Source organism: Dermacentor albipictus, chromosome 1 (assembly GCF_038994185.2).
Source record: "Dermacentor albipictus isolate Rhodes 1998 colony chromosome 1, USDA_Dalb.pri_finalv2, whole genome shotgun sequence".
In the NCBI taxonomy this organism is placed as follows: Eukaryota; Metazoa; Arthropoda; class Arachnida; order Ixodida; family Ixodidae; genus Dermacentor; species Dermacentor albipictus.
The window spans coordinates 501,950,690-501,963,141 of NC_091821.1; the positions used below are offsets into that span (position 1 = coordinate 501,950,690).

The window sequence follows — 12,452 nt, forward strand, 5'->3', positions numbered from 1 at the left end:
AGCGTGCAATATTTCATGTGAAATGCAGTGACCGTCATCACGGTGTGAATTTTGAGCGGCAAACGAGAACTGCGGCACTTAGCGCACACTGCGGCTGCTAAGTCAGCGTGGAAATTGTTTTACGTTACCGTAATATGTTGCTGTCAGTCTAACCTGCAGCTTGTAGACAGCTAGCCCATTGACTTTTGCTTGTGGCAGTGATAGGTATATAAATGGAAGCGCTAATAATTTTCGAGAGCAGACAGTTGTTTCGCACGATGTTTGGTCGTGTTCATAGCGTTATGAAGGCTAGAAATGTCTTGATCGTGCTTAGTTCTAACTCCAAGAGGCGTAACGTTGGCGCTTTGTGTGTTTGTTTTTCTTGCCGCGAGTACCACTTTTATTCTTTTGCTGCATGAGAGTGGTAGCTGCTACGTGCCGCCTGGGCAGAACACAATAAAAGCAATTTTCTCACTTTCACACGTATGCTATGTGACGTAACAAAATTTCCAGCGTTTTATTCGGAGCATAAATATCCAGTATAGTTTAGTAGGAAACTCAAATTATAGCTTAGCTTAGGTGGCGTGAAACAAGTGAAACTCGCATTCCTTTTTGAATAGTTCGCCCAAACGCCCGCAGATGCGTAATCGGGTATTTGACAGTAGCTACGCTACGTGAGTTGTTTTATGCGCAAATATTGCCCGGTTAAGTATCCTGTTAATTTATACCGACACTCGTTCATCTAAATTTTAAGCGATTACTATCCCCGAGTACCGAACGATGCCAAACTTGTGAGGTGTAGCAAACGCTGGAAATTCAAAGTGGTGCGGATGCAAGTTCCTGTTTTTGCGTTTCTCGCATACAAAGCCAAGAGACACTGTATCACTGATTTATTTTCATTTCTGCTGTACTTGATCAATACAATGTGACAACTGTATTTGCTTGTTAATGTTCTCCAGTTTTGTAGCTTTTTGCAGTAGCAGGTCCTTATTATTTTATCAGTATCGGTGCGCCAGTTTTAATTTGTTTTTCTTGAACTGTGCAATTCCAACTCACAGAAATGCATGTCATCTGAGGTGTTCTTTTTTCAATCAAGAATGTTGAGGTTGCCTTTGTGAAACTCGCTTTCTTGCCTCAAACGAGCTTGTACAAGCTGACCATGGTGATAATTCTACCTGCTTATATATGAAATATGTTGCAGTTATGAACCCTCATAACGAATGACACATAGTACAAAAATGTTATATATTAAAACAATTTCATAGAATTTTTCGTGTTTTTCGCGTTCGTGTTTTCCACTTCTCTACTCTTGTGTCCTGTCTGCACGCCTCACCTCTTTTCTTGCATATTAGATATCGTCTAAAATTAACCATGCTTTCTTTACCACAACGCAGGGAGAAAAAGTTCCGGTAACACCATGCATTCAGTATCGTAGCCCAGACGTGTATGCAAGCAACCTCCTTCATGTGGACCAGGAACTACTCTTCAGTGTCTCGCAGACTTCCATGCGAAGCCCTCAACATTCTCGTCTCAGTGGAATGGCTGCTCATCTATCAGCGTGTCCATCACCAAGACTGCCACTTGTAAAGCTTCTGAACCCCTTTAAGAAAGCTTAATAATGTTTTTATTCACTTTTCACGGTCGGCAGTAGAATCTGAACATTTTTGGTGTTTCTAACATTTTTTAACTGGCACAAAGCGGTGCAATAACTTTAAACCAGTGTAATATGATTTAAGTGATGCTCACTCTAATGCCTATCTCGTTTTGTTAGTGTTTAAGAAATTTGATTGTCTGATGAGGTAACAGCATTTGAATTTGTCATCGTGGCTCGTTTCAATCAGCTGCTAGGAAATAAGACGCAAAATTTGCCACATGCCAGTTGTAGCATTTTTGTTTTCATGACTACAGTATACATGTTTCAAAAGATGGATAGTGGGGAAAAAAGCCTCGAGAACATAATCATCCTAGGATTGTCATGTCCTTACAGCTCTGCAATGACTAATCCTCATACATCTTGGGAGCACATTGGTCGCAATGCCTAAAGGTACATTTATAAGAGCATAGCTTGCGCCCAGATTTGCCACACAGTTGATGGCTGATGGCTTTTTTTGTCGTATTCGTGTTATTGATATGTATTCAATATTCATTTATATGTAAAGGACACTACATACACTGAAGTACCAAATGGCCCTTGCATTTCAGGGGACAAAGTGTCCAGCATGCCTGTCACAAAACGTGTCCTAGGGGCTACGTTGCCTCTTTAGGTAAATGGACACGAGATGTTCTGTGTACAATGTAATCGATGTACTTGTCTGGAGGGCTTGAAAGATGTGCTACGGGCTGTACTGGCACTGTCTGAAGATAATGCATAGTTCTAGACAGCCTGCAGCTGAGCATCTGCCACCGTACTGAGGGAAGTGTCCTAATTTATTTTGTTGATGTGGTTGAAATTTAGGAGCTGCAATGAATAGTTGTGACTCTGGCAATGCTGCCGCACTAAAGCACAAGTTACACACCTCGACTCACACATTGTTTTCTGAACGTTTTGCGACGTGGTATCTGTTTCCTGCCTGACCTTATGGCACCTTTACGAGCAGTGGCATGTGATTGCAGCTGCTGAGGCTTTATCACCTGGCAAGGTGAAAAAACAATGCTGTGCCACCAGTCTGGCTGCACACTCCGATATGCAAGCTATCTTGAACCAGGTGTTCGGTAGACGGTACCTGTGCAGCCAAAACATATTGTTTGAGCCCTATAGGCAACTGCGTTCACAACTGCACACAAGTGTGCTGTCACAGCAGAAAGTTGAGAACAAGCAGCATTTTTACCTGTGTTTCTTGAAAACATTAGTGCAAGTCATTCTTTCACCAAGGCTGGTAATCACGCATAGGTAATGAGAACAGGGCATTTGTGTCACACAAGGGGTCATGTGTCTAAAGTTTAATTAGATCAGTAATCTATGACATGGAATTATAAAAAGTATACATGTTGTTCCTCAGTGGTCTCTTGGAGACACATGACCATTTCCGGCAGTTTAGTTTAGATTTTTTATGTCTAGATTTGGTGTGCATATGTCAACTATAGCTAACAGTCAGTGCTCTGTCCTGCCCCGTTTTTATGCTGTCTTTGTGATATTTGCAATATCTTGCAGTTCAGCTGAGCGAAGTATATATCTTTACTATTAGTAGTTTTCATGTTCAACTTTTGTGCAGTGCTTACTAGTTATTACTAGCCATGTTTTGTTCACATATGTTCTTGGATAGTGGCGCGAAGTGACACGGACACAGACTAGAAGCAGACATGACGCGCGCTAACTCAACTAAATTTTTATTGAAACGACGAACACACACACACACACACTCACACACACACACACACACACACACATATATATATATATATATATATATATATATATATATATATATATATATATATAATAAAAATTACTTGGCAGTTAGCGCTCGTCCTGTCTACTTCTAGTCTGTGTCCGTGTCACTTTGCGCTACAGTCCAAGATCATGTTACCGTACCAACTCGCCCAACTTTCTATCCTTTTGTTCACATAGACACACTCAAACTTGTTCTTTCTTACGTGGCCGGTTATTTCCGTACTTTATGATAAGGTGTAGTACTTTTCGAATAAAAACGTGTGATAGTTCGTGGTGAGGTCATTTAAAAAAATTTTCTGCTTAAAATATAATTGAGCAAGCCTGTGCCATTATTCAGTGCTTATGTCATTGTATTGGTGTGGTTTTACTCCTTATCTTCCCTTTTACTTTTAAAATGTGCAAACATTATTATGTAACCATTTATCTTTAATGAAATAATAAATACTTCTGACATTTCGTCACAAATATTACGATGATCTTGTTCAATTAGGTAACCTTAGACTAGCTGATTGTTATTCTGGTAGCTTAACTTACAATGCCTGTGGGATATTCAGGTGAAAAATAAACTAAATTATTGGGTATAAGCAGGTCACGGACAGTAAATGAAGCATGCATAAATTTCAGGAAATAGTGCGCGCTGATATATTAAACAGCACGCACAGCTACACATGCAGTTTTGTTTGTAAATGCTGAAACATTATTCTAAGTGCTAAGTGGAAGCGCTTCGTTGCACTTTGTTCTTTGGCTTTTAGTGCTACCTTTAGGTCATTATATATATGGAGGTACAAGTAAAAGCATCCCGTGAAGATAAATGACAACTTTCCTGAATACAGGTATCAAATATGTGCTTAAAACGACAAAAAAACTGCTGGACAGGCAAACGTATGCTTCTGTAGTACTGCACTGGTTACCGTCGCCAATCCATGCATTGCTTGCGCTCTATTGCATTCAATATGAGTTACAACAACGAGCTGTGGTGGCTTTCCCTCCTGGTCAAGCTGGTGTTGCTGCAAAAATTTTTGACCAAGAAAAGTGGCGGTTTTTAGTTATTTCAGAAATGCATGTAACATGCTTTCGGTTGTGTGCTGTTTCCATGGAGTGATAAGTACTGGTGCACCAAGGTGCGGGAGATCCTGTGTCCTTAGTGCAGCGTGTGTTATTGCGCTCTGCATCCTTCCGGCAGTGTACTATTACTGCAGAGGTAGATGACGAAAATCATAGGGCGTGTGCATTGCTTCTATCGTGAAACTTAATTTTTTTTCCTTAAAGTGTAACACGGTATATATGCTACCACATGACAGACCAGAAGCGCGATATGACGACCAGGGTGTCTACCAACCGGGAAAACCGGGAAAACCGGGAATTCTCAGGGATTTTGAGTAGTCTGTAAAAGTCAGGGAAAACTCAGGGAATGTGTGCCTCTATCAGGGAAACTTAACTGTGATTTTATTGATAGGGTCGCAAGTCACGGTAATGCTAGCTCAAGTAACAGACAGGAATCGTAATGAATCGTCTTTGACGGCCTGTCGCCTTCTGGAGGAGTTGCCAGTGTACAGTCGACGGTCGAATTTCCGGTTTGCCAATAATTTGGACGGCTTTGCGGCACCGTCATGTACCCCATAGAGTCAATGTATCAGAACGTCTGAAATTTCGGACGCAAGAACTCTTCGCTGTCATATTTTCCGGAAGTTTTGCCGTGGCCCCAGGTCCGAAACGGCATTAATCAAAGCCACCTCCGCTGCCATTTTGAATACCTCGGTGCCTCGAACCGGCGCTCTCGCACGCAGATCCGCCAGCAGCCGTAGCCTCCACTGCGGCAACGCTAGGCCTAGCTGCTTTGACGTTCGCTATGAAGCTTCTTGCCGTTGGATGCCGTGTTTTTTATTGAAAGAATCTGTTGCTGTCAGCAGTGGCACGGACTCTGCCTTTTTGGTCCTCGCGATTGGCTTAGAAGTTTGGTAAGCACGATGCGTTGCAAAATGAAGGTTCCCGAAAGTCAGCTTCGCCTTCATACCGCAATGCTACTTGGTGAAGCACACGCACAAGTATTGCAGCAAAGCATAACAAGGGCGGGGAGGGGCTATTGCCACGGGACACAGTTCGTATTGTTTAATTATAAACGCGTGCACGCGGTATTTCCTGTCACAGTACGAGCACAAGGTGTTTTCGAATGTGCCTGTGGCGGTCTAAGCCCTTAAGGGCAGTAAATGGCATGCATTTATTTTTTCCAACTGGCCGATTTTTCGGACGTTTTCGCGGCCCCTAGGGAGTTCGAAAAATCGGACGTAGACTGTGCAACTGACTAAGATCCATGGTCCATGGGGTGAACGAGTGGCGGAAGGAGGACAAGAATAGAAAGGACCTATGCATTGATGAATGAACGGGAAAGGGAGTGTGCCACCACTTCTTTCAAAGAGCATGAGCTCAAGAAACAGTGTTGTCTGACGCCCAGGTGCAGGTGTTCCTGATCCAGACCAAAATAAGCTCTTTAAAGCAATGAAACGGAGCACTGAGGTGTTGTGTGCGGGCTGAAAGTATGTCAGGACAGTTCAGGTCGGCGCACCAGCGATTGAGAGAGAATCTCACTTCTGACAAAGTTCGGACCTCATACCAACGAGCTTGCTATCAGGTGATAAAAATAGCTCATATTCGAAAATATTTGCTTCTGCATGCATCTCCTTTTTATTCGTATTTGAGAATGCCCGACTCGATTTGCAATTTTTTTCGAAGATATTTTATTTGCTGTGCATTTTACTAACCCCTCGCTTCTATTCTCTTTTTGAATGGCTTGAACACCCCTCTTTAGTATTCAAATTGGATTAAGTCGTTTTTAAAAAAAATTCTCATATGCTTACTAGACCGTGACAGCAGCGGGCGATATGGTTTCAACCTGCCTTGACATAACATATAGTTCTGCATCACTCAGGGAATTTTGCAAAGGAACTCAGGGAAAACCTGGAAAACTCAGGGAATTTGGAAATGTCAACTTGGTAGACACCCTGTGACGACGCCTCACACATTCTGGCTCATACTGAACAAGGTAGTATCATAGCTAAGGCTAGGCAGCATTCACAACAGCTAGTATGTCTGTTACCTGCATGGATGTAGTGAACGCTGAAATACTTGCAGGGATAACACCCTTTTGGAAGGGTGTTGTTTCTTTTACATCCGTAGGCAAGGTGACGTCATGTTAACACCTTTTCCTTTGTGGGGTGTTCATTTACACCCCTTTGCTTGGGGTGTAGCAATACACCCAAAAAGCGTGTCACCCATGGGACGTCATTTACACCCTTAAGGGTGTTAAATTTTAGAGTGTACAGCAGGTGAGCAGTGGCATGCGATGGCACTTCTGTCGCGACAGCAAATACAAAGTCAAACAACTCATTACTATAAAAAGAAGTATGCAAAATACAGAATCACCTGCGTGTGTGAAAAAAATATAAACCGATTGAAAAAAAAGACAAGTACAGCAACTGAGAACAAAAACGCTTACGAAACAGCAAAAGAACAGCAACCAAAAATACGCTTATAACACAATTAGACGCAGAAACGTTCACAGATATCTAAATGTTGGACGCTCAAAGGGACGCGTTAAGGAGGAAGTAGTTGCGAAGGTTAGAGCAGCTAATGCTTCTTAAGTCTGTATTTTCGTCAATTAATTTGTTAAGTTAGGATGGAAGTTGAAATGCTTCCATTTGGCGCCCATAGTTTTTTCTTACTTTTGGTAATACCCAGTGTGGTTTATGCCAGCGTGGATATGTGCAATGAAATCATTCAATCGGGGCTAAGTCAGATATATTACTGATGCATCTTCTTTGTTCTAGTTTGTAGGTGCGTAGTAGTCTATAAGCATAGAGGCTGAAAACGTTAATGATCTTGTTCTTGAAATATAAGTTTTTTGTTGAGTGTCTACTTGGCAGGTTATGAATTAATCTGAGGGCCCGTTTTTCGAGAGTTGCCAGCTTTTTCAGACCGGTTTGCCTAGCAGTACCCCATACTAATGAGCAGTAGTTTCGATGTGAGCGAAATAATGCATGCTATAGAGAGAGTTTTACCTTTTGTGGGAGATAATTTTTGGAAGGCGTGATAAATCCTATGGCTCTAGATACCTTTAATGCTACATTGTCTATGAGGTCGTCCTACAGCATATTTTCGGTGAATATTACGCCAAGTGATTTGAATGACCTTACTAATTCAATCTTGTCTCTGTTATATGTTATTTTTTTATTTTTGGGACGAAAGAGTACTGCCTTTTACTTTGCAGTGTTAGCAGACACAATAATTAAATTATGGGGTTTTACGTGCCAAAACCACTTTCTGATTATGAGGCACGCCGTAGTAGAGGACTCCGGAATATTCGACCACCTGGGGTTCTTTAACGTGCACCTAAATCTAAGTACACGGGTGTTTTCGCATTTCGCCCCCATCGAAATGCGGCTACCGTGGCCGGGATTCGATCCCGCGACCTCGTGCTCAGCAGCCCAACACCATAGCCACTGAGCAACCACGGCGGGTTGTTAGCAGACAAAAGATTTTTATCAGACCATATATGTATTTTTTTTACAGAAGTACATTAGCATTTCTCTTTAGCTTACTACTGCTATCGTCAGATAAACACAAACTAGCATCATCGGCGTAGATTATGAAACGAACATTAGTATCCACACTAATGATATCATTAATGTACAGGTTAAAAAGCAATGGTCGTAAGATACTCATTTGGGGTACCCCGCACGAAACTGTTCGTACAGTTGACTTATATTCGTTTATTTGGACATACTGTCTTCTATGCGATAGGTAAGAACGATAAAGCATAATTTTGAACAGCCGGTGCAAATGCACGTTTTTTTTATATATATCCCGGCACGGCGGCCGCATTTCAATTGGGGTGAAATGCGAAAACACTCGGGGGGGTACTAAGATTTAGGTGCACGTTAAAGAACCCCAGGTGGTCGAAATTATACCGGAGTCCCCCGCTATGGCATGCCTCATAATTTGATCGTGGTTTTGGCGCGCAAAACCCCATAATTGTTTTCAATGCACGTTTTAACCCATATTAAAGGCGGTGATATCCATAGGATTTACGCTAAGCAAACGTGGGGGTTACACGGCAGCTGCAGTTTTGCATTTGCAGATATTGTGTTCTAGAGCCAAATATAAAATTTTAGTCTATATTTCATTTAGCTTCTTGTGCATTGCAATTTTAAATACAGGTAATTTTCACCTAGCATAAAACTGCACCTGAAAAGCCTAAGAAAGTATGTCTCACGGCCCATTTTTATTTGTTCCTTTCTTTTTATAGAAGTTCCATATAAAGTTAGAAAGAACGGGGGTGCTTTCGTCAGCGAGTGAAATAGCATAGTTGGGTTCAAAGCCCATTGTCGAGTTATTCCCCCTGGACAGCATATTCTTTAAGTCGTTTTTGCGGTATCTGCATGGAACCCGTCTACATTCTTATATTTAATTTCATCCCGAAGTTAAGCGGTGTGACAACGCAACTGAATTAAACAGAAAGGATCCCCCTTCATTCTAGTGCGGGAGATGTCGCTACTTTCGCGCAAAATGTATACCTCATTTATCCTTTGGATGGTCGACGTGCACGTGCCTATCATTATGAGATCTGTAGCGTCGCTATTCTTTACTACTATAAAGCGAACCTTCCTTTGCTCTGCCAATCAATTTGCGGCTGTTGCTGTCTAACCGAGCATGGAAGTTGCCGAGTAGACAACTAGGTTCACTGTTGATGTGCCCAAATATACAACTTAGGCAACTGTACAAGAGGGTATGTGCAAGAGTACATGTGTAAGAGGGTAAGCAAAGGTGAAAATTTTGTAATCCACCCAGTGGTTTCCCTATGTATGCTCCAGGAATGGGTATGTGCCCAAAATTGACATGTTCCAATGTGGCGCAAGCGGTATAGAAGTCTTAAATGTATTCATGTATATTTCGCGCTTCTCTGTCCCACACAAATTTCGTCAGCGCACTTTTGATTGGACAACCACACGCCCTCTTCGGCCTCATGGCGGAGACTGCCAGCAGCTACAGGCGACGAGGTTGTGTCCGTGTCAGCCGCTGGTGCTGTTCACTCGCTACCTAAGACGAGCTTCCCGTCATGTAGGTTGCAACACTGCGATGAATCCGTCCGTCCGTCCGATTCCTTTTTTTTTCGCTACCGTTTCATCAGCCAAACTGGCTCTGAACGATGCACGTGCTTCTGTCTAACAGAAACTCCACGAGCTGCAAGGTCGGTGACGTGTGACATGAGCGCTGCGCAGCTGCTGTATCAGTTGTAGTCCGCATTTTGTTTGTTGCAGTGCGAGTGCTATGCGGAAGCGCTCCCACAGGAAGTGTAGCAGCGTGACGGCTCTTCCTGCAGCCGTCACACGTTTAGGTCTGGGTCCGTGGAGAAACAAAGAGCGGCTCGCTTGGCTACGCGCTTTCACAAGTCTGCATAGCACAAAACCAAAAGGGCGCACAGAAAGTACGCATCAGAAGCGCGCAAGAATATCGCAATAGGAACGCGAAACCTTCACTCCTTTTAAGTTCATGGATATGCGCCAGTGCCATTATTTTCGGGGAGCTTCAGCCCACCTATGCAGTGAATAGCAAATTCTTCCGAATAAATCAGAAAAACTTTGTACCTATATTTTTTTATTCTTTCTTTTTTAGCTTAACCTGCATAGGCAAAACGAACAGGACAAGCTGTGACCATACACTAATTTGATGGCCTTTTTGGATGTTCGGTACTTGTTACTTGCAGCTTGTGTTACAAATAAAGAGCAAAAAAGACGTACGTCGAAGGTAACCTGCTTTTTCTTTATCACATTACGAGCGGCGATGGATGTCCATAATCTCTGATATCGAATAATTTAAGCGTCTGACTAACTAACGCTTGATAATGGGCTTTAACTAAACATTAGGGCTGACGTTTCAATGACGCAGTTGAAGCTTGCTAGTGCACAATTCGTGTTCACTTGGTAGAAATCCTGAGAACGTCAGTTGAGATAATCGCCCTCAACGTCTCGAACAATTGGTTTTCCATTTGGCTCTGTGCCACATTGAATAAGGCTGACTTCTGAAGAAGGTATTCATTGAAACGCCAACCTAATTGACCTGAGATTTTAGGAGAAATGATTTAAAACTAATCCCAGTCTCTGGATTCCCACGATCTCCAACGGTTTTGAGATCCTGCAAGTTTTAATTTCGTAGTTGTTGATCCCACGTTCGGTTTCCTTCGTCGCGACTTGTCGCTAGCCCTAATTCGTGTAACGGTGCCGCTCTGCAACACGCTTGCCGATTCGAACTCGAATACTCTACGAGTACTTCGAATCTTCATTCTGCTTTTCTAATCTGATCACCTCAATCCGTCGAAAACCACGCAACTTGTTTCACACTTTTTACTTGCTTCGACACTGCCTCTCTCATAAAAACAGCGTTATCTCCCTGACCTTGAACTAAGATGAAAGATAGCATGCCTTGCTTTTTTTTTTTCACAAGATCAACCACATCAGTTTTTCCCTGTAGGAACTACTGTTCTGAACACTTCGCTACTTCTCATCTCACGTTCTGCACTGAGTCAATGTACAAGTCCCAAGCTGCCATGCAGACCTCTATTGAACTTCTTCATTCTAAGAATAGCGTCCAATTAGAACAATTTCCCAACAGTCGGTGCCAGCTAATACTGAGCCATCATCTTTTTAAAGGGTACTGACGTATTAGCCGTTTATTATTCAATTTTTAACGTTAAACGAAATTCCTAGAGAAAAATTGGTGACCAGTCATTTCTTACGGCACCATATTTTCTCAAATAAAATGGTATGTAGTACCATAGCGGACGTCTTAATGGCATTACAACACCGTAGAAACGAAGCCAAAACTGGCTTTAGAAAAGCTACTATAGTAAAGAATTTAGGGCACTGTTAGGCTTGACTGCATGCTCACGTAAACTAAATAAAAAACAAGGGACTCGAAAATATTGAGTACCCCTCTAAAACCACCACCCTAAATATTTTCACATTCATTTTTTACCGCTAACGCGCTACGTGGCGTCGAGGGTGTTCCAACAAACAAATAAATAATGGCGCATTTGGGAAAATGCACATAAGAGACCACTCCTCACCACAAAGGAATCCTGCTGCCATGGATTATTTCAGTTTTCAAGGGCACTTCGCCAAAGTGACAGCGTTGCAAGTGCAAGTTAACGCAAAATCAAAGCTACGAACGCCTTATTAACTAAGACAGTTTTAGCAGAGCGTTTGCTTGCGCTCCGCTCCGCACACTTTTCACGCGCACCGGTGGCTGCATAGAATGCATTGATTTCGCTTATCTAACAAGCGCGTCTCCCAGAGACGCCACTGACATGCTCTCAGCGTGGCAGTAAAACGATTACGAAAGCAACTACACGCCCCCTGACGCACCGCTAAATCAGGTTCCTAGCGGAACGTGGTCAGCGTCCCACGTTCCGCCGCCGCTATGTGTGCTGTGCGCACGCACGTCAGTGTTCCTGTAGCGTTTTGCTGAGCGGCTGCGTGTCAATTGTTGTGATGGGCCCGTCTGAGCGGAGCGGAACGCTCTGCTAAAATTCTCTGTTAACAGGTGGTTCCCTATACCGCTGTGCCGCAGCTGCGGTTGATGCCGGCGTGTGAATATTTTTCACTTTTCCCGCGCAATCGGTGCCAAGGCACGTTTCCTTTACGGCTTCGTGCCACCTGGCGCCATCTGCCAGTCTATTCTCTATTTACGTCACAGCGCCAACACTTGCATGTGATTACACGTATGGCACTACGTGATGTTTTGTTCTAAGATGGTTACCCTCCAATTTTGGTAGAGCTCTGTTACGAGTATCCACGGAGGAGTTGGCTGGATAACCGACACACGTGAGTACGGATTCGTGGCCATGTCGTCGGTTCCAGATCGTATCACGCGACGCTCGACATCCTTTCGGAACGAGGCCTCAGCTCGAATGTTCTGAAATTGCGCGGAAGCTTGCGAAACAGTGCGCCAGCCAGGCTCTTTGCCGTATCGTGCGCTTTTGCCGCTAGGAGCGAGAGCGGCGCTGTAAATGTTTCTCCGACAGGGAGAC

General features: G+C 43.2%; 1 protein-coding gene across 2 annotated transcripts in view; it reads left to right on the plus strand.

Moving 5' to 3' along the window:
- Window positions 1-12,452, plus strand: part of LOC135909347 (riboflavin transporter 2-like) — an 86,070-nt gene that overhangs the window by 12,264 nt on the left and 61,354 nt on the right. The window contains exon 1 of one of the 2 annotated variants that reach the window (XM_065441297.2): window positions 12,101-12,246. The exons of the other annotated variant lie outside the window; for it this stretch is intronic. The gene's annotated coding sequence lies outside the window, so the exon portion shown is untranslated. Of the gene's footprint in view, window positions 1-12,100; window positions 12,247-12,452 lie in introns of those variants that run through there. 2 annotated transcript variants of the gene reach the window in all.